Source organism: Kogia breviceps, chromosome 1 (genome assembly GCF_026419965.1).
Source record: "Kogia breviceps isolate mKogBre1 chromosome 1, mKogBre1 haplotype 1, whole genome shotgun sequence".
NCBI lineage: Eukaryota > Metazoa > Chordata > Mammalia > Artiodactyla > Physeteridae > Kogia > Kogia breviceps.
The window spans coordinates 182,542,086-182,565,705 of NC_081310.1; the positions used below are offsets into that span (position 1 = coordinate 182,542,086).

The 23,620-nt window shown below is 45.8% G+C and overlaps 1 protein-coding gene across 2 annotated transcripts in view; it reads right to left on the reverse strand.

Annotated features, from left to right (window-relative positions):
* Window positions 1-23,620, reverse strand: part of MAN1C1 (mannosidase alpha class 1C member 1) — a 130,090-nt gene that overhangs the window by 105,316 nt on the left and 1,154 nt on the right. The window lies entirely within an intron of this gene.

Consider the following 23,620-nt stretch of genomic DNA (forward strand, 5'->3'; position numbering starts at 1 on the left):
CCCTGTCCCCTAGAAAAGAGCTGGGCCACTCAGCAAATTTCCCCCAGGAGCCAGACTAGAGGGAAGCTGAGGGCAGCCACAAGAGCCCAGTTCTGGGGAAAGCAGCTGAAGGCCAATACCCACTCTGACATGGCCCCTCAGCTCAGGACATTGACACCTACTGGATCCAAGAGGGTTCGGGAAAATCAGGGAGTCTGTAGAGCTCCTCACCTGAGAAGCCAGAGGACCTCATCCAGGGCAGGGTGACAGGACATCTAATAAGAAGGCATCTGGGGCTTCCCTGGTGGCGCAGTGGTTGAGGGTCCGCCTGCCGATGCAGGGGACATGGGTTCGTGCCCCGGTCTGGGAAGATCCCACATGCCGCGGAGCGGCTGGGCCCGTGAGCCATGGCTGCTGAGCCTGCGCGTCCGGAGCCTGTGCTCCGCAACGGGAGAGGCCACAACAGTGAGAGGCCCACGTATCGCAAAAAAAAAAAAAAAAAAAAAAGAAGGCATCTGAATAGGCCATGCAGAGTAGCCATATCACAGCACAAATAGATGGTTTCCTATAAGCCCCTTGCAGAGCTGGGGCTTATGACCAGCAGTGATGGGGAATTTTCAAGGGTCTCAGCAGAGACATTACAATAGAAGCTAAAATTGATTAAACACCTATTTTGTGCCAGGAACTCAGCCAAGCACTTGATGCAGACTCCAACCCTGAGGATGGTCCCATTGTCCAGAAAAGGAAACTGGGGCAGTGGTTAAGTACCTTGTTTAAGGCCCCCCTGTTCATCTTGCATGTTGGTAAGACACCCAAGCTCTCTTCAGGACGAAGCACCCTCATGATAGTGCCTTGTGAGGCTCTGGTCCCAGCTCGCAAGACCCATCGAGCCAGAGGAAGAGATGGCCTGACTTGAGGCCAGCAGCAGACTTTGGTCTTTGCTAAACAGCCTCGTGCCAAGTGCTGCCAGTGGCTCAGCCCCATGCCGGAGCGGGGTGCTGGGGGCCTTCCAGCCCATGGAACGGGAATGGCGGATGCCAGCTGGAACAGAACTTGAGAACACATTAGCGGAGTCTCACTTTCCAGGAGAACGTGACTCCGCTGCACTGAGCAAACTTCTTTGGCAGCAAGGAGGACTCACAAGAGTCCCAGGGCCACTCAGAGAAGCCCTTTGTTTCCCAACAGCAAAGCAGAAGGCGGCAGCGGTCCTGAGGCAGGAGTGGGGGGGCCTCGATGGGAACCACACAGGCCTTCCCGCCCCCACACGGGGGCGCAGGCTCCTCAGCACTGAGGCGGGAGCAGAGCAGCTCCCGTGTCCTCGGGAAGGGACTGGAGACCTCAGGGTCAGCCACGCAGACTCTTAGGGGTCAGGAGCTGCTATGAAGGGGCTCATCGGAAGGATAAAGCACTTGGCTTTGGGTGATCATTGCTGGGAAGTAGGACAGGCCCTATGGGTCCCCAGAGCACTCAGCAATCCCTGGCCAGCTCAGCCTCTGCCACCACCGGCAGGTAGCAGGGTCACCCTGCCCCTTGGGACCCACCGCAGCCCTGAACGTGGGTCCTGGTGCTAACATGCCTCAGATGGAACAAGACTTAATCACTTTTCTAAATCCCACAACCTAGGAGTGGGAGGACACCTGAGATAAGCCTCCTATTCCCCCCACAGTACAGATTTTCCCCATGGGGAACATCCTTCCTTCTTTCTGACAGCTGACCTCAGGCCCCGGCCAGGGTAGCAATTAGAATGCCCTCTAACAGGCCAGAAGGACCTGTCTGTGGTTAAAGGATGAGCAGGTTAATTCTGTGTGACCTGTTCAGTGACAAGAGTCAGAGGAGCACACATTAGCCTCTCCCTGCAGAGAGCATCTTCCTTGAAGAAATGCTGTTTCTCTCAACTTGGGTCACGGCCCCGCAGACACAGAAAAGACGGACAGTGGCAGACGCTGAGAGGTCCTGGCCACAGGGCTGGGCAGGGGGTGCTCTTGCTACCTGCTGGGAAGCTGCTCACAGATGACAAGGGCTGAGTGGGGACAGGAATCTGTCCCACTCCAACTACCTGCAGGGCGACAAGCAGCCAGGAGCAACCCTCCCAGCCCCAGAGCAAGACTGTGAGCTGGGACAGAGGCTTAAAGTACAGCTGAAGAGCCAAGCAAGCTCAGGGCCCCGGGCCAGAACAACCAAGAATCCACTCACCTCTCAAGCTGGGCAGTTTGTCTTTCTGCCCAGCTGGGCCTGGTTACAACAGGAGTCTCGGCAAGGGTGGGTCTGCACATCCCCTCTGGGACAGAAGAAAGGGTGGGAGAGGGTTTCCAGTTGGCACTCCAGAACTCAGCGGTGGCTGTCCCTGAGTCTTGGCATCCATCGATTTCTAGAATGTTTGCTTGTTAGTTGGTGGACCCCATTCTGAGTGTCCAGCAGGTGGAAATCTCTCCAGAACCAAGCTTCCCTCCCTGACTCTTACTGTGGTCATATACTCCCTTTCTCCCAAGCCAATCCCCTCCAGTTGTCCTTGGAGGGGTGCTTATTTACTAAATTGACAAATGAAAAAATAAGCTCACATAAGAGCAATAAAGCCTTCCTTTAGCCTTTGTCCTAAAACTGATTTGAAATAGGAGAGCCAGGTTTTCCAGGTGAGAATTATAGGGTTTGTGGATTAGGGAGACAACCAAGCCTCCTTTATTTTTATTCTGTAAGGACTATATTGATATTTACTTGCACAAGCCAAAGGCAAAAAAGGGCAGCCAGCTCTCCTAACAGCCATTTATACATCCAAATGTGGTCGATTTATCAGAGTCTAAGGCAGGAAGAGAACTCAGGATGTGATATGTCAGAGATAAGTTCTGTGTTGTCCCAAAGAGAGTATCCTATAGTTAGAAGCCCCTGTCCCTTGCTGGAGGGGAGACTTGGTTAAACCACAGCGAGGCCACAGAGTCAAGGGGACAATGGCTGACCCGGTCTCTCTCAGAAACTCCCAATACAGGCCCCCAAACAAGCTCAGAAGCAACTACACGGAAGCAGCCTGGAGCCGTGGTGGCGGCAGAGGTTGACCAGTCTCTTTGAGGCCTTGGCACGGTAAGCACCAGGCACTGATTTGTCAACAAAAGGCTCCAAACTCCTAGAGTTTCTCATTAGATCCTTTAGCTCTTGGTCAAACTTACACATGTTCACCAAGGTCACAGCCCAGCAATGAACCAGATACCTCCTCATCCGTCCCTTGAGGGTAGGAGAAATAAATGTTGGGTAAGAAACAATGCTGAGGACCTGATTTATAAAAGCAAAGAGGACAATCTGTCTTGTGGCAGGAAAGACCTGCCTCATGCCCAGGGTAACTGAAGCCCCACAGGACCCCGACCGCATTGGGGATTGCAGATCTGTGCACAAGGGGGCTGCCAGCATTTATACCCTCTGCTTTTTGAGTCAGAAGCCGGTTCTGTCCCATCACTTTGGCAACTCAGCATGGCCAGTGGCTAAAGGTCTTCTTAGGAGCCAGTACAGTTATGGGCAAGAGGAGCACCCTGGCATTTTCAACATGAAAAGCAACAAGGCTGGAATATGCTCAACCTCTTGGTTCACCCTATGACGTTGGACAGGAGCCAGATCCTTCCATCAGAGGCAGGGCAGCTGGAGAAGAGCATCAGGCAGGCTCTCAGAACCCCAGGAACCCTGAGGTCCCCTTGGAGGCAGGGAGTCCAGCACTCCTGGTCCCTCCAGCCCAGAAGCTGCATGTGTACTTGATGCCAGGAACAGAAACACGTGTATGGGCAGATGGCCTCTGAAGCCTTGAAAGCATCTCCTGCTTGGGAAATGACAGCAGAGCCTCACAGGACAAGGGGTCCCGCAGAGAAATACGGAGCAGCTGAGAATGGAAAGAACAGCTAGGTTCCTAGGCAGGTATTCAGGGCAAGAGGCAGAGGTTCCCATCTCAGAGCTCACCACTGGCAAACCATAACAGCAAAAAGGCCAACAGCTTGAACTTCAAAACCATTAAGAACAGCTACCCAGCCCCAAGAGTGGGAAAGCAGGTGCGATCAAAGGCTCAGCCAATATGGACCAAGGATCCCCTCAGAAGTTGCTGGTAAAGTCCAGAAATACGAGGATTTCCTTGGCCGCAGAGAGGCTCGGTCAAGATAAAGTCTACAGGACAGAGGTGAAAACAGGGTCAGGGTGAGCCAGAGAGACAGGAAGACATCAGCCAGACTTAGGTCTCCTTCTCCATTTCTCCCCACACTCTGTGGATTCACACCGCTGCTAGGAAAATATCTGGGATTTCTGACATTCAAAAGGCGCGTTCGTATTCGCGTGCTCTGTATGTCATTGTATGGTGCATTGGTCACAACGACGAAAACTGAAGCTCAGAGTCTCTGGTGGAAAACACAAAGCATCTTCAGAAGACCTGCTCAGCCTGCACGTTCTGCAAAGAAACTGGTGCCCAGAGTCCTTCTGAGACTCAGGTGCTTATGAGTGGCGAGTGCTAGGCGGTGCAGGAAGGTACCATTTCTAAGCTAGGTGAAAACTCCAATCAAGAGTCCTGGGGTCCTTCCTGGTGCATGCTTGGCACAAAGGTTAAGAACAGTGCTCGTGAAATTCCTAATGAAACGCAGCAGGCCGATTCGGTTTCTACCACTATGTCGCTGACAGGAAGCCGGAGACTGGTAGTCAGGGAAGAATGACAGTCTGGGGATTCGTATGATGACAATTAGCCAAGTTCTGCTCCGCTTCTCTTTACAAAGAAAACTTCCCTTCTCTTTGCTCTTGGAATGCCATGTTAGAAGAGAGACATTTCCATGGCAACCACATACACATTTAGTGATGTGTCACTAAATTTGTGAGTGCACAAAGGCACATTAGGAGACTTTTTGAATGTGGCAAGAGAAATAGATTTTCATAATTGAATGCTGCCCTCAAGTAGAGTTTACCATTTGCTGAAAACTGACGCTGCAGCCAGAGATGCTAACTCTGCCTCATCAGAATTGAGGCTTGACCCCAAAATCTCAGCTTTAGATGAGGGCTGTCTCTTTGAGAGGCTGCTGCCCAGAAAGGGGTCTAGACAGATGGGGCACAGATCTGGGGGGCCAGGATGGCCTTGGCAGAGGCAGGGAAAACAGATCCATCTCACATTTGACGAGCCTGAAGCGAGGGAGAGCTACCTGCATGAGAATCAGACACCACCCTGATCCTTCCCCAGCACCTCATGACCTCTAGACTATCCTCCGTTCTACCAAAGAGAGTACAGGAAAAGACTAGCACCAGTATCAGACAGCTTCCCTAAGAAGAACAAAATAAAAAGAATGCTGAATCTAGAGCCAGAAGTCCCAGGTGGGTGTCCTAGTTCTGTCTCTTCCTAATCAGGGAAATTCGGAAACCATTCTTTTTCTAAACCTCAATTTGTAAATGGGGAATATGCTTCCTGATTACCAGATGCTTCAAGGAGGCAGTGGATGTAGAAGCATCACTATTAGACTGTAATGCTGATAAACTATAACACTGTTTATAAGGTGGCACTGGCTTGGCCCATGTACCCCTAAGGGGACCTCTGCCAGATGCAGCCTGGGCCCCAGAGTGTGGCTATGTAGAAAGGGCCACCCCAACTCTGTTTGTGACCATTGGGGCTGCTGTGGGTTTATGGTGGCCTGACTCCAAGTCTCTCCAGGAGCTGGTACAGCAAGGTTGAGAGTACAGCCCTGCAACACCTCCCCAGCCACAGAGGCTCTGATGTTGGCCTTTCTGGTCCTCCCTGGCCTCACACCTACCCTAGGTCCTAAGCCAGTCAGTACAGCAGCCAGAAGGCGTCAAATATTCAATTCTACCTACCTGCCACCCCTCCCCCAACTTCCTTATTCTCCCCATTACTCCTTCCCACTCAAACTAGACCTTGGCCTCCATGTTTCAAGGAAAGAGAAGCCGCCACTGGAAAGCAAACCAGAGAAGCTAAATTTTGCCTTTTGAGTTTCCAAGGGCCTGGGTCCTGGCAGTGAGAAGTTTTCAAGAATAGTTTTGACTGCATGTGATTCACTTCACATGCTTGATTCAGAACTCAACCCCAGATGCCTCTGCCTTAGGAGCAGCATTGCTTCAGGGTAAGAGATAGCACCTCCGTACTAGAGCCCAGTGAAGTGCCCCTTTCCCCCATCACAGCACTCCTTTCCTGCCACCCTCACCTCCCCCGCCATCAGCCTAATCTATGAGCTGGGCTTGGGCCTGCCTCCTTGTTCTACTTGTAACCTGTCCTCCCTGAGGTGAGGACACACTCTGCCACCATCCCAGGCTCAGGGTCTAACACTTTCCACTCACAGACACCACCTGGATCAGTCCTCCTGAGCCCACCACGTGGCCCTTCCACTGCCACGGCACTGCTCCGTACACTTCCCATCACACACGTCCACCACACTGGAGAGGCTCAACCACCCCTGAGGGCCAGGCCCTGGCCTGCCCAGCTCCACTTGTGAACTCTGTCCGAGTTCCCAGGCCCTGCGGCCCCTCCCTGCTCACTTCTGACACCCCTGGTCCCAGCTCCCCTACACTGAGGCTCACCCCAGATAACTAGTTTGGTTTATGCCAGAAGGGCTGGCACACTTGGCTCCAAAAGTCGCCACCTCCCCTCATACTGCTGATGAGAACATAAATATTTCCACAGTTCTCTGCTGTGGAAAACTGGCAATTCTTCAATAAGTTAAACATAGAATTATCATATACCCAGTATTCTACTCTTAAAAGGACTGAAAACATATGTCCACCCAAAAAAGAGTACATGAATGTTCATAGCAGCATTATTCATAATAGCCAAAAGGTAGAAGTATCCCAAATGGCCATCAACAGGTGAATGGATAAACAAAATACGGTATATCCATTCAATGGAATATTATCAGACAGAAAAAGAAATCAAATTGACACATGCTACAACATGGAAGAGCCTTGAAAACATCATAAAGGCCACATATTGTATGATTCCATTTATGTAAAAGATCCAGAATAGAAAAATGCATAGAAACAGAAAGCAGATTGGTGGTTGCCAGGGGCTGAGGTGGGGGTGGGAGATGGGAAGTGGCTGCTCAGTGGGTACAGGGTTTCCACTTGGAGGGATGAAAAAGTTCCAGAATGAGATAGTGGTGATGATCACACAACACTGTGAATGTACGTAATGCTTCGGAATTGTACGCTTTAAAATGGATAAAGTGATAAATGTTATTTGTATTCTACCTGTAATTAAAAAAAAAAAAGTCACCACCTCACAGAGAAGTGCATGCAGTTCCTTGGTGCCCCCAGCAGCCTCTGCAGCCTTGCTAAGACTTTGGGGTCTCCGGAGCTCCAGGACTGGAGAGGGGGTGCTGGCTTGGGCCCCCCAGGGGGCAGCACTGCAAAGGTGCACAGAGTCAGGGAGCTAGACACTTTCACCTTAGCTGGTGGGGCTGCTACAAACAACATAAACACTCTATGAGGAGAGGCACAGACAAAGGAACAGGAACTCACTTCAGCTTTCAGCGCCTCTCTGAGGAGGCTGAACAACCCAACCCAGGCTGCTGTTGAAAACATGGTGACCATGAGGGAGAAAGACATCACACACCTTTCAGTCCTGCGACGATAACTATAAACCTGCATTGACCAGCACTGGCCGCGTCGCACCTATTATCCCAGGAGGATGCGCAGACCTACATATTCAGACTGTAAGATGCTCAAACCACCACAGGAAAAGTCAGAATGATATGGGCAAGGCGGAAAAAGCCCGGACTACCAGGTTGCCATCAGACAGGGACTTCTTTGAACCAGAGCTTTCAGGATTTCTTCCACATGTACGGTCCAGCCTATTTTCAATCCCAGGCTGAGGCCAGGACACAGGGCACCTTATGCAGCACTGGTGGGGCTCAGCTCTCAGGAGAAAGTCTGGAAGGGTGGCCTGGGTGAGAATGCCACTTAGACATGCCTTAGATGGCAGTTTCAGCTGGGACTTTGCCAAATGACCCTGCCTTTAGTGGTCAGGGGCTTCATTTCAAGAGAACACTTCCATTGGAGCAGAGATGCTGGCCACAAGCTGAGAAGAACATGGTGGGGTCTGGTCACCGCTTATGGTCACAGGGAAAAGACAAAATGCATTGTCACCACTCCACAATGTCTTCCTTTCCTCCACAGCAGTGAAGATTAAACCATGCCTCCTCCCCCAACACGTGGTCTCCTCCTTCACTGAGGAAGGAGCTGGCCTGTGAATCTTTAGTGTGTGGTCAGGCCAGAGGATGCACACGCCCTGTTTCTAGAAAGGAGATGAAGGAAGGGCTCCCCATGTTCTGCTACAAGGCTGAGCTCACTCAGCATCAGGCCGGGAAAGAGTCACACACCGTCCTCAGGTTGGCTCTTGGGCTCTCAGTTGGAAATCAAAGAGCAGACAGCTCAGAACACCGGCTCTTTTTAGCAGAGGCCCTGATATACAATCAGAAAACAAAGGGGAGAGACAGACTCTCTAATCTTCGATGCTAGCAAGGAAGGAAAGCCGAGGGGTCGGTGACCAGTGAAGGCAGTGCTCTGAAGCCAGGAGGTGGTTGAGGAAGAGAGGAAACTAAAGGCAGGCTGCTCAGGAGAGGGCACTGGGCTGCAAGCCCACATCAGCCCAGGAGCTGTGTACAGGGCTCAGCGGGCAGCCAGGCGTGGCAGAACCATTGGTGAAAGGAAAAAGGGAGCTCTCTTGGTCCCTCGGCCACCTGCCTCTATCAGCTCCCCAAATCTCTGTTCCTTCTCTAAAACACGTATGCTCCTGAAGGCTCTGACCCCTGTGCCTCTCTGTCCAGGCTTTCCTCGAATGGCTTTGCACTCAAGCCTTCAGCCCCCAGCATTCCATCCTTCTAAATCCGCATCCCCTGTGCCATCACCCTAACCAGTCCCAAACCAGTATTTCCAACCACCTGGATTTCACAGGCATATCATTTTTATTGTGTCTGGAATTCAACTCATCTCCCCCTCCCAGGATTTCTCACTGTCCCCACTTCCTGATGTCCCCATTGACCCCAGGTAGAAACCTTGGCCATTCCAAACTTCGCCTTCCACATCCACACATGGAACACCCCCCCAATTCCAGCACATGGAGCCTCTTGCTCTCCGACGCGCCCACTATGCCTGGTATTCTCCACATTTGCCTGAAACACCAACCTTTCCCCCAAGCTCACCTCAAGTTGATGTGACTCCCACCCCTTTGTTCACCCCTTGATTTGGGCACCTCCATGGTGTTACAACTGTGTACACACACACACCTGTCGCACCCTGCCTAGATGTGGTACTCAGGAGACAGAAGCCTCATCTTTGCATCCTCAGCATCTAGGGCATTGCCTGGCAGGCGGTAAGAACAAGGTAAGTTCTCTGGAAAAGTTGAGCTGGAATAAAACACACAAGCAGCAAGTAGTTAATATTCCTCTCACTGTGTATCAGCTCAACTACATTATTTCATAACGTCTGGTTTGGACCTGTTTGACAACTAGATTTCCAACATGAATCTGCTCTGCAAATTCCAGCAGTCACATGAAGGCAGTTTCTAGAACAAAAATGACAGGGAAAAAAAAACAGCAGCTAAAAGGAGGAAGGATTGAGGATTGCATCAAGAGAAAATGAAGGGAGAGGAAGTTGGGCCCAGGAAAGCCCCAGACCCTCTCCAAACTAAGCAATGGCATCCACCTGGGAGGGCTGGAAGAGAGGGACCCATGCAGAAATGCCTCAGCATCTAATTAAACATTTTAGACTCTACTGCACACAAGAAAGAAAACTACGTCCCCCACAGAACTCTGATAAATGAGTCGTTTCCAACCAATCTATCACCATGGCATCTGGGCACCTCAGGAAGATGAAAATAAGACCAATACATAAATGAAAACCAATATACAAACAATCGTCTCCCCACACAGGCCCCAGGAAGCCACAGCTATAGCCATCTGCCAAGTTCCACCCTCGTCACTGCTTCCTGCAGCCAGAGCCCTCTGAGTAAGCATGGTTTAACATAAGATTTAGCAACAGACGGAAATTTCTTCTCTGAAGTCTGCCTCTCCATTAATGCTCCTACACTAAATGTCCACTGCTTGAAGCTAGAATGAAATAAGTTTGGCATGAATAGGACTTGTTCTATATGCCATGTCAGCCAAACAATTTGCTAGAAATAGTTGGGGCAGACTGACGAAAGATTGCAACTTGACACAGGTTGAGAATTCAAAGGTTTCTTGCATGGAAACAGAGCTCTCGGGGGGCAGGGGACCGTCACTAAGCTGTGGGAAGGACGGCTTAGTCTCATCTATGGCATAGTCTCACCTCCTGCAGCTTCCACGCAGAGGTGGCCTGGGTAGATTTGATCTGATCCACCCAGAACAGCAATTCTCAGGTTCAGTAACATCCAGCACCTGGCAAGGCAGTGATGATATGAAATTGCAGCATTGCTGCCCTGAGTCTGAACACCTGGGACTGGGTTCAGTTCTTTCACTTCTTCAATATCTGTTGCCTGAGCATCTGTTACTTGATTTTAGGGCCCAAGCAGCAATGTGAAAGGCTATTCTGTTAACTGGAAAGGGACAGAGGCAGCCATAGGAGGGAGGTTGATGGTCTTTTGGGAAATCAACTTCTGGACAAGCAAATATTTTCATCCCAGATGTTTATGTTCTGCCTGCTTCCCCCCCAAAAATCTAGGTGGGACAGGCAAATATTTATGCAGCTAACCAATGCTTCCCTTCCTCTATGCATCCGTATGTAGTGGGAAGTGATTCCGACGCATGACACTATCAAGCTATAAAATTTCTTAAAGCCAGAGACTCATCTCTACTTTTCCTTTAGCTCACATAGCTTTCAGTGTATAACTGAGGCTCAATAGATAGTGTTTCCAAGATTTTTTTCTTAAAATTTTAATAAATGTATGACTTCTCTTGATGTTAACGTTATATGTTCGTAACACTGGAAAACTGTTTTAATTGAGTCTTTTCTCTAGCTCATTTTTTTTTTTCTTACCTGATCCTGGTCTAGGTCTTATTAAATATAGAAAATTTCCAACCTCTTCCATAAGTGGGTAAAAGGGAAATAGAGCCAGAAAGGACATACAGCTTCGGTGAAGACAAAACTACCAAAGACGAGTTCTAAAGCATAGCTGTACATTAGAATCATCTGGGAAGTGTTTAAAAATCCCAACGCTCAGGCTGTACTCCAGACCAATTAAATCAGAACCTCTGGGATAGGAACTCAGGCATCAGTATTTACTAAGTTCCCCCAGGTGATTCCAGACTGCAATCAAGGTTAGAATCCCTGTTCTAAAGATTCATGAGACCAGTTCTTTTGAATGTCTACCAAGACTATGACAATTTCTATGTTATTTCATCCCAAAGTGAAAACTCTTCTTCTAAATTATCACCCTTGAGCCCTCAGAAAACATAATAGAAAGAACGTCAACCAAAGAGTCAGGAGAGGAGGTCAGAGTCAGTGCATCACAATTTAAATTGGTGAGGCCTGGAGTTGGTCACTGCCTTTGCAGCGTGTGCATTCTCTGAGCTATAAAATGGGATTATGGTCCATACCGTGTATGCCACAAGGCTGTTGTGGGGATCAGCTAAACTCTTAAAGGGATGCTAGGGCTCTACTGAGAATACACACAAGGAATCTCTGATCTGATCTGTCCATGAGAGGGTAGGTATTAGCCCAGTCCAGGCCCCACTCCCCTCCAAGCAGGCCCCCTGGAAATTCTCCCTGGGAGAATTTAAAAGACAATGGATGGTACAGGGGCCAGAGAGTCAGAAACCTCTTTTCTAACATGCAAGAAAACTTCAATTCCAGGGCTGACAAACCAGAATTCTGGTCCCACTGGTGCCAAGTTTAAGAGCCCTTTACTCAGAGCACAGAGAATCTAATTATGCCTTAATCTAATCCAGTGCCTAATCACAGAAATTGTCTAATGTTGTTTGTCTCCTTCAGTCCCATCTGGATGGACACCACTCTACCATTCTTAGTTACTCAAGGATCAATAATCAGACACAGAGCTCCTACCATGATTATAGGGTGGCTATTATATAAGACCACCTCTGAGACAACATCAGTGTGAAGTCTCTGCCCTTCATGTAGTTACACACCCCAAAAGGCCTGTATCTGAAACTGCTAGAGAAGTCTCTAGACTGAGCTGCTATTTTTCTGTCAAAACATGAACCTTTTTCTATAAAGGGTTTCCTTATACTCTAAAGTAGCAAAATTGATTATATTTATCTGTTGTTCTCTAAAAGGTCCAGTTCTGAAAGCAAGAAACTTAAGTCTGTCTTCTTTTCCCACTGATCCTAATAATTAAAAACCAAGGCTACTCCAGAGCTCTGTAAGGTATGTGACAGACATGGAGAATGGCTTCTGGGAGAGTTGGAAAGGAGGAAGATTTTCTGATTTATGTCAAGAACACAAGTACAGAAAAACAAAAAAGGTGCCAAAATGTCTTCCCAGGAGATCAGCATATACTTGGCAAAGTTTAGGTTTAACCTCTTAAAAGCTCATTCCAGGAATAAAAATGGGGGAGAGGGATCTTAAATAAGAGATTTGTAACTTTAATTCAACACTCCCACCCACCCCAAATGAGACAAGTGAAATTAAAGGTAGCCTTTGCAATGAAACACTACATTTACTTCGTATTGAACTTTCCTGAGTGAGGGAAGATAGGAGATCAGATCCCACAGAATAGTCCTTGGAAATTCTTCAGCCATATATATTCAGCTTCCGTCTGACCAGTAGTCAGCAATTTGGACTATACAAATAGTTTTTTTTTAATGTGGGGATTTACAAACAAAGTTTTAAAAAGTAATCATTACACTTAAGGTAGGGAGACCAGAGAAAATATTTGACAGATTAAAAAATCCTGAGAGGAAAGCCGCACTAATGGAGACTGCTAGAACATCACAGATATCAGCAAATATTTCTTCTAACACCTAAAAGCAGATGAGCAAAAAATACACAAATAGTTTAAGATGACATCAACCAGAAATTAGATACCCTTTGAGAATTACTGTATGTATTCGGGATATAATTTCAACAAAAAATTATATTTCAGGGCTTCCCTGGTGGCACAGTGGTTGAGAGTCCGCCTGCCGATGCAGGGGACACAGGTTCGTGCCCCGGTCCGGGGGGATCCCACATGCCACGGAGTGGCTGGGCCCGTGAGCCATGGCCGCTGAGCCTGCGCATCTGGAGCCTGTGCTCCGCAATGGGAGAGGCTACAACAGTGAGAGGCCCACGTACCGCAAAAAAAAAAAAAAAAAAAAATTATATTTCATGCATCCAGTACCAATTACCAAAAATAAATAGGAATCTTTAAATATCTAACCTATACCAAAATATACACATTAAAGTTTGTACACTTGATTCAGGAGTGTTCAGAGACTTACTCAAGGTCTACTTATTTGTACTTTATATATAATGCTAACAAGCTAGATTGAATGGTTTCCTAGCCATCTGCAGGTTAGAAAATAGCAAAATAGGAAGAGTAGTGAATAAAGCAGCCAGAAGCAGGTATCCTGACATCCAAAAGAAGTGACAGCTGACAGCCTGACAGAAAGAGGGGAGAAATACTGCTTAAAAGCGGATGAATCTAGAATCTCAAAAAAGTAGCATTCACAATGTTTGGCATAACATTTTTACAAATGACTAGTGAGTGTTACATGAAGATGTAGGAAAATGTGACCCATAACCATGAGAGAAAACCGTCAACAGGGACAGACCCAATGATGACAAAGATGTTGGCAAAAAAAAGACTTTTTGAAAAGCTATTACAAATATGCCTTAGGACTTAAAAGAAAATCTGGAAACAATGAGTGAACAGATGTGAAACATTGGAGAGCCCAAAACGATGAAATAGGTCCAAATGGAAATTCTAGAAGTAAAAAAATACCTGAAAATTAAAAATTCACTGGGTGGGCTTAACAACAGATTAGATACTACAGAAGAAAAGTTCAGTGAAATTGAAGATGGGTTAATATAAATTATCCACACCAAAGCACAGAGATAAAGACTGAGAAGAAAATGAACACAGACTCAGTGACTTCTAGGAAAATATCAAGCAAATTAACTTATATGTAAGTTGAGTTCTAAAAGACAGATTAGGGCAGGAAAAATATTGAAAAAATATGGGCCAGAATTTTTCCAAACTTGAAGAGAAATATCAACCTATAGACACAAGAAGCTCAACAAGCCCCAAGAAGGATAAACAATCACATCCACATTTAGGCACAGCATAGTCAAATGACTTAAAAATAAAGAGAAAATCTTAATAGCATCCAACGGGAAGGGAAAGACATTACATTCAGGGGAATATACTCTAATCTCTTACCAGAAACAATGCAAGTTACAAGACAATGGGTCTTTCATGTAAAGAAAGGGAGGAAAAGTCAACTTAAAATTCTATATCAAGCAAAAATATCCTTTTAAAAGGAGGGCAAAATAGAGACACTTTCAGAAAACAAAAGCTGCAAGCATTTGTCGCCAGTAGACCTACACTAAAAGAAATGTTCAGAGGAATTCAATTTATAGATTCAAGGCAAATCCAATCAGAATCCCAGCAGGATTTTTCATAGAAGCTGACATGCTTGTTCTCAAATGTAGGCAGAAATGCAAAGGACTTATAATAACTAAAGCCATTTTGAAAAAGAAGTTCAAAGATGGAGAAATCATGCTCCCTGTTTTTAAGACTTACTATAAAGCCCCAGCATCAAGACAGTATGAATTGAAACAAGGACCTACTGTATAGCACAGGGAACTATATTCAATATCTTATAATAACCTATAATGGAAAATGTTATATATATATAAAACTTCTTATATATAACCTGAAAAGGTTTTATATATATATATATATATCTGAATCACTTTGCTGTACACCTGAAACTAACACAACATTGTAAATCAACTATACTTCAATAAAAAACTTAAAAAATAATAATAAACCAAAAAACCCCAGGAAACAAATAGCAAGATGGTTGGCTTATTACTCAGCCATAAAAAAGAACAAAATAATGCCATTTGCAGCAACATGGATGGACCTAGAGATTGTCATACTGAAGTAAGTCAGACACAGAAAGACAAATATCATACGACATCACTTATATGTGGAATCTAAAAAAAGGGTACAAATGAACTTATTTACAAAATAGTAGAGTCACAGATCTAGAAAACAAACTTATGCTTATCAGGGGATAAGGCAGGGGGGCGGATAAATTGGGAAATTGGGATTGACATATACACACTACTATATACAAAACAGATAACTAATAAGAACTTACTGTATAGCACAGGGAACTCTACTCAATACTCTATAATGGCCTATATGGGAAAAGAATCTAAAAAAAGAGTGGAAATATGTATATGTATAACTGATTCATTTTGCTGTACACCTGAAAGTAACAAAACATTGTAAATCAACTATACTCCAATAAAATTTTTTTTAATTAAAAAAATAAAAATAAAAAATTAATGATACAAAAAAATGAATGAGAACTATTAAAAAAAGACTGTTAGCTTAAACACACTCATACTAATAATTACACTAAAAAAAGATAGTATGAATTGGCATAAAGACAAATCAATAGACAGAAGTGTCCAGAAATACAGCTACATACATATAGTAAATTAAGCTAACATGGCATCAAAGCAATTCAATCCAGAAAAGAAAGCTTTTTCAACAAATGGTGCTAAACAACTGGACATTTAAATGGAAATAAAGAACCTCAACCCCTACCTCACACCATATACAAAAATTAATTTGAAGCAGATGAGAGACCTAAATGTAAAAACTAAAATGATCAAGCTTCTGGAATTAAAAGGAGACTATCTACATGACCTTGGGGTAGACAAAGAATTTTTTTTTAAGTACACACAAAAGCACTAACTATAAAAGAAAACATTGATACACTGGACTTCATCAAAATTTAAAACTTCTGCTCTTTGACTGACACTATTAAGAAAATGAAAAGACAAACCATAGGGTATGAGTATATACATCTGACAAAGGACATATACAAAATGAACAAAGGATTTCTAAAATTCAATAAGATAATAAACACTCAATTATTTTTAATTTAAAAAAGGGGGGCAAAAGATCTGAACACAGACTTAAAAGGAAGATAAAGAAATGGCAGATAAACATATGAAAAGATGTTCAATATCAATAGTTGAAAGGGAAACAAAAATTAAAACCACAATTAAGGGGACTTCCCTGGTGGCACAGTGGTTAAGAAGCTGCCTGCCAATGCAGGGGACACGGGTTCAAGCCCTGGTCCAGGAAGATCCCACATGCCACAGAGCAACTAAGCCTGTGCACCACAACTACTGAGCCTGCACGCCACAACTACTGAGCCCGTGTGCCACAACTACTGAAGCCCACGCACCTAGAGCCCATCCTCTGCAACAAGAGAAGCCCATGCACCACAACGAAGAGTAGCCCCTGCTTGCCACAACTAGAGAACGCCTGCATGCAGCAACGAAGACCCAACACAGCCAAAAATAAAAATAAATTAATTTTAAAAAAACCAAACACACCCAATTAAGGGACTTCCATGGTGGTCCAGTGGGTAAGACTCTGCGTTCCCAATGCAGAGGTTCTGGGTTCAATCCCTGGTCAGGGAACTAGATCCCGCATGCATGTCGCAACTAAGAGTCTGCATGCCCCAACTAAGAAGTCCTCATGCCACAACTAAAGATCCTGCATGCCACAATGAAGATCCGGCATGCCACAACTAAGACCCAGCCCAGCCAAAATAAATGAATGAATGAATAAATAAATAAATATTTTTTTAAAACACCACAATTAAATATCACTACACATCAAACAGCATGGTTAAACCTAAAAAGGTGGACAATACCAAGTGTTGGTGGAAATGCAGAACTCTCAACACTTTGCTGGTGGGTCTAACTACTTGGGAAAAGTGTTTCCAGTTTCTTATAAGTTAAACATACATTTACTCTATGAGCCAGCAATTATACTCCTAGACATTGACAGAAAAGAAATGGAAATATACCCACGTAAAGAACTGTGCATAAAATGTTCATAACAGCTTGATAGCCAAACACTGGAAACAACCAAAAAGTCCAACCACAGGTGAATGGATAAACAAATTGTGGGATATTCATACAACAGAATACATCTCAACAATGAAAAGGAATGAAACACTGATACACACAACATGAATGAATTTCAAAAACATTAGCCTCAGTGAAAGAAGCCTTGCACAGAATGGCATATATTGTACTACTCCATTTAGTTGAAGTTCTAGAACAGGTGAAACTAATCTCTGGCAACAAATCCAAACAGTGGTTGGGGGTGGATGATGGGAGACTGCTTGAGAAGGAGCAGAGGGAAGTTTCTCAGGTGATGGGAATGTTCTATATCTTCATAGGGCTGTGGTTCATATGGTTTTCTGCAATTGTTAAAGTTGAGCAAACTTTGTATTTACGATCTGTGCATTTCCCTATATGTAAGTTATACTGAAATAAATAGGTAGCACCTGCATCACAGGGTTGTTGTAAAAAAATAAGATGAGAACACAACACACAGGCATTGAGAGGCTGGCAGTCTTACCTAAATGACTCATCAGGCCCTATGGGACATGCTGTACTGCACAGTGGATTTTATGGTGACCCCAAGTCATGGCAGAGGTGGAACAAGGGGAGAAGAATCTACTATTATTCAGGCATTGAAAATGGTTGTTATTTAGTGAAAGGTACTTGCATAGAAGTTTCGCCTGTAGAGCAGCTGACTCCCAGAGCATGCCAGGTGAAAGCATAATTATTGCTTATCTATTTAGGACACTAATCAGTACGCCCAAGTTTCTTCTGTAAAAGTTACCACTCTGGTACTGCACTAAAACAGATGGACAACCGCCCTAGTCTTAGCCTTTAATTAATGAAAATTCAGAGTTAAGAGACATAACTCAGACCCCCTTGTGAGTAAGAGCTGTTCTGACCACCTGCCTTTTGAGTTTGGAGAGCCCTCAACCCAAGTCTTAGAAAACGGCCTTCTCAAGGGAAGAAATACCTACAACTGGACCACCACACTGAGGCCACAGACTGCAGCTATGGTCTCCATGGCTTCAGTTCTCTTGGTGGATGGAGACACCAAAAAACAGGTCTGACAGCGATCTCAGACACACCCTGCATTTAAGAGAAACAAAACCATACTGCCTTGGCTATTAACTAGCCCCCAGAGCCTAGTGGGGGTGAAAGAGGGAAGGGGAGTGGGTCTGAGGTCCTTGAGTCCTCAGAAGTCCTTAAGGAATCTCCATTTTTTTTCTTACCATCATCTGCCATGAGAATACAGAGCTTAAAAAGTCTGTTGTCGGGGCTTCCCTGGTGGCGCAGTGGTTGGGAGTCCACCTGCCGATGCAGGGGACACGGGTTCATGCCCCGGTCCGGGAGGATCCCACATGCCGCAGAGCGGCTGGGCCTGTGAGCCATGGCTGCTGAGCCTGCGCGCCCGGAGCCTGTGCTCCGCAACGGGAGAGGCCGCAACAGTGAGAGGCCCGCGTACCGCAAAAAAAAAAAAAAAAAAAGTCTGTTGTTTTCCCCAAATTATGCAAATACTTGTGCCTAAGACCTTGGCCCCAGGTTAGTGGGAAATCAAGAACCAGAGCTTATTTGAATGAGCCTGGTCTTTTTGGACTGCAGATGCACAGAACTGGAATAATAATCATCCTTGGTTCACGACACTCATCCCTGCTCTAAGTATGGCCCCTCTTTTAAAGTTAATGTAATAAATGCCCATTATGCTCTCCTGAATCCTGTCCATAATACCCTTGTTAAGTCTTTCCTGACCTGGCTAAAGAAAGCAAGGCAGCGAGAGAATTTCCTGAAGTCCCCACCACCTCCCTTAGTGCAGACTTGACTTAGGATGCAGATTCAGGCACCTTCCCCACGCCAGAGACAGTACCCACAGGCTGGTTGCCCACCTAGATTACCAAACGGCTTCCCTGCATGGGGCTTTCCAATCTGCGAGCCTGATTTATTTTCTTCAATAAGAGAAAAGATGTAAGTCCCTTTGAGCAAAGTATGCCTGATATATATCACAATATTTATTTTTTGGTGAAGTAATGGATCAGTCTTTGGGAAAAGCTAGAGAAAAGGCATTTCTTGAGCTCAGATGTAAATCAGTCACTCTGAAAACTGCAGGGGAATCTACGTTCTTACCCCCCTGCTAACTACAGTGTGAAATAAGCAGCTGACTTTTAAAAGTCATTGTACTAGTTGTTTCTAAAGCTATCACTAAAGACAGAGTTAAGGATGTGAGGCCTGAGAAGCAACTGCTCTTGGAATGCCTGCACCAAGTCCCTAAAATAATGGTGCAGCTCACAATGAAAGCAGAGATCCACCCAACCTGTGGGTGTTAAGTCATACACCTGGTGGAGACAAGGTCTAAGCTTTGTTCTACTTGCAGTGCTCAGTTCTAAGGAAGAAGAATGAAGTGTATAGCTGGGCTTATGATGTAAGGGTCTCCCAAGGGACCCATCTGGTTAATATAGGGCAATTTTACTGTCTATATTAAATGTATCATAGAGCAGGACAAGAGAGAAACTGAAGGACAAGGGGGAAAAATCTTCAGTGGATTTTCAACTGAAACACAGCTCTTCGAAGGAAAGCTATTTAAATATGAGGTGTTCCTAATATTAATTATCCTGAACATCTCACAGCCTCAGATTCACATGCTACAAAGAACACAAAACCTTTTAATTTTTCTACCTGTCCCTGGGACTAGCAGTGATAAATCAGATATAGAGAAACCACACATGACTAACGAACCAGCCCATTAATGGAGAGCAAAGATCATTTGCCAAGATGACTTATTCAGACATAGTCACATATCACAACGAGCAATATCCTGGAGGCTTAACACAGCAGACATGAAAGGCAAGAGCTGGGGCACTCCCTGCCAAGTCTCAGAGACTCCAGGGTGATTCGGGCATCCTCCAGATGCCTGCTATCCAGGCATGAAAGATTTTACTCATGGCTGCCACCTCTCCAGTCCCTTTAAGTTAGACTTACACTTGGAAAATTACTGCAACTTCTAAAAGGCTTCTTGGGTCACAGAGCCAAGCCTCCAAACCTTGCTGTGGCCCCTACTCTACGACTCTTAGAATTCCATGTACCCTCAGGAAGAAGACCCAGCTTCTGCCACCAGTAACCTTAACTGTTAGTTTATAGATCTTTCCTGTAGCCACTCTGGGCTCCAACTAAGTATCTGGGCTCCAACTAAGTGTCCTATCCTATTCTAGGTGCTTGGGCAGATCCATAAACAAAACAGCAAACAGGTGGGGGCGAGGGAGAGAAAAGGCTCCCCTAAATGCCAGTCTCTTCATTTTACCACGAAAACTGAGGCCCAGTGATAAACAGGAATTTTCCCCTGAGGCCAAGGTTGATGGCATGGCTAGGACTTGAACTCAGGTTGGACACTCAGGGCGACTGCCACATACAGTGATGCATAAGGGCACTGGGCAGAGGGGATGGGGGTAAAATCAATCCACATTCTTCCTATGGGCTAGGGGCAGCCCCACTCCAGTGCTATGTTCTCACAGCCCTACTCTGCCCAATTCCTTTAACAAAAGCTCCCTTCACTGAAGGGACAACTGAGGTGGTACAGATCAGCAACCAACCATCATTAGTAGGACACAACATAGTTTGAAATCTTTCACTGGGATGTAACCCTGACAAGCTATTCACTACCAACTCTTGTCATGTGTGAGAAAAGTCTATTGAACTTGAAGAGAAACCCACCTATGACCAAGGTCCCCTAAAATAATTATAACAATAATTTCCTATATTATCATCAGATCTGAAAGGAAAGGCTGCTAGCAAGCCGTTTCTCATTTTCACCAACCCCTTTACTCTCCATGATCCCAAGATGAGGATCTGTCACTGTTCAATCCCATCTCTAAAGTTCAACATGGGTGAGAGGAATACTTAACTTCATCAACTATGCGAATATCTACTCTTGACTAGGTGCTAGGGATACAACAGTGAACACCATCATCATCATCATCAACAACACAACATTTTCCCTGACTTCACGGAACTAAGACATGCCGAAAACAGAGCTGGGAAAAGCCCAGCTGCTAAGGAGTCCCTGGCCAGACTGGTAGTCTACTTAGGGGCCAGGTCTGGAAGCAAGAGTTTGTGACCAGCCTTGGTCACAAAGGAAGCCCCTCTCTCATCCCATTTTACAGAAGGAAAAATAAGGTCCAGGAAGGAGAGGAGGTGGCTTGTCCAAAGTCAGACAGTTGAGCTGAGACTCGAATCAATGTTCTCTGGGTTCCCCTTTCCACCACACTGCCTCCTCCAAGGTTCCAAAACTGCAAACTGAGGAGAAAATGTTGGTTCTAGTGACGGATTGTTTCCTGATGTGTCTATACCCAGAACATGCAGCTTCAACCCATCTTATCAGCAAAGACCTTGAGCCCATGTCCATCTCTCAAACTAGAATGTTCATAAGTATACCTCATTGATCTAGAGCCCAAGTGTCCAGTCCTTATTCACTCTCATTTATCACCCTCTCTGAATCTCTCTTGAAGTTTACTCTCGCTTTAAAAACCTCATCTTATAAGAACAGAGCCCGTTTTATCTGATGCTAGCTGTCCCTCTGCTCCTGGGGTCTAATCAATCCATGTCTGGAAAAAAACAAGCCAGAGAGGAAAGCAACAGTCCCTTTTATGAAAACAGGCACCTTTCTAAAATGATCTACCCGTGGGCATGGAACAGATAGAAATTTAAATGAGAAGGAAATAAAGACATCCTCCAGCAATTGTCAAATGCATTCCTCATCAGGTGGGACACCAGGGAAGTTAACTCTGTGTTAACAGCTAAAACAAACACTCTGCCCCACATCTTTTCAGGTTGTTTGAGGACCGGAAGAGGTCCAAACTCAAGGAGCCTGAAGAGAAAATGGGCTTCAAAATATTATAGTGTATACAGTCCCGTCCCCTCCATTCTGAGGAGCTTAAGGTCTTCAAGATTGCAAGAGGGGGCTCACTGAACAACTGCAGGTATAGACAAGCAGGCTTCCAGCTACTACCAGGGGTGTACAGCGATGCCAGATAGAAAGATCCAGACATCTGGCAACCCACACAGACCTCCACCCATTGTGTTACTTTACATCCACCTTCAAAGCAGAGTCTCCACACCTCCCACCACCCCCAGCCTCTGCCCACAAGGGAGGTTCTCTTTGTATAGAGGGGCAGAACCTGGTCCCCTGCTAGCCAGCCCACCCTCCTTCCCATCATGGCTCCCAAACGCAGGTTCTCAGAAATGGGTCCCATATCTAGACACAAATGCAGAAAGCACCTTTTGAAGAGGGCAGTAGGTAACTCTTAATCCTTTGGGGCATCCTTTTAAAGATCTAAAGATGGCAGCTCTACACTCCATGAAAAACTGCATGCATATAGTAATTTCACTGCGGGGTTACTGCCCTCCAAGGAAGTCTGAAAGGGTTAATGTTTTCAGAGGCAGCTTTAGGAAAGGGAGCTGGGGTGGTTCCGGTGAGTATTCAACAACACAGCTCCTTAACCAGTGGGGGAGAAATGATGCCCCTTTCTTAGCTACTGCAAGTTCCAGGCTTCAATTAACCTTTGGGATTTCAACAAGAATTTGGAAACTGCGAGTGTGCACTTGCACACGGGAAACAAGGACCCGTCTTTGTGGTTTCCTATACTGACATCACAAAATGTCCAGTGATTGCTAGTTAAGATAGAGTCTCCACAGGGCTTAGCATAGAAGGCTGTGTAACAACAGCAGAGATAAGTAGGGAGAGGTGGGCATTAGGAGACAGGATACACTGGACAAGGAGAGGAGGACAGCTAAGCTCTCCCCTGGTTCTGAGCAGGTCTCGACAGGGCAGGTCCTGACTCTTGCTGCCTGCTCTCCCTGGAAATCAGGGCAGACTTGCTGACTGCTCTGCAGCAAACCAAGAAGTCCAGACAGAAGCAGTCCTTTCATTCTGGGTCCACGGGGATGGGGGGAGCATCCTCTCCTTTCTAGGGAGGAGACCCTGGCCCGCTGCTTGCCCACAGCCCCCTCGTGGCCCGGGGGTGTCACTGCAGCCCCCTCTGCAGTGCTGGGCAAAAACCTCGCGCAGGCTACTCCAACAGTAGGCAGCTCTAACAGGGGCTGAGCAGAACATTTAGTTATCAATGGTGGCTTGGCAACTGTCTTCAAACCACGGTGAGGCTGCGTTTGCTTTTAGTTTCTTAAATTAAGACTAAGATTCAGACTCAAAGTGATCCTTCTAACCCCTCTCTGGTACAATCCCTACAGGGAACAAGTCCAAGAGCTGCTACATTAAGCCAATAACCTCAGAGCTTCTGTAACATTACCTCCGCCTTAGTGATCATTGCTCCTTGCATCACATGCAATTACGTACAGTTGTTCCAAAGCTCAATAGAAACAGTTAGCAAGAATGCAAAACATCCTCTGGCTTGTGGGTTGCTGGCTAGACTACAAAATACTTGCAGGTCACCAAATACCCCCCAAATCCTGGCTTTCCAGGCAGCAAATCCTAAAGGGGGCTGGGAGATGTCACGATTTAAAGACACACAGTGAGAAAGAACAGGGCTCTTGGCCCCTTCAAACAGAAAGGGTGTCTGTCCATTAATGAGCCTAACTAGCAACTCCACAAAAATCTTATTAGCATCTC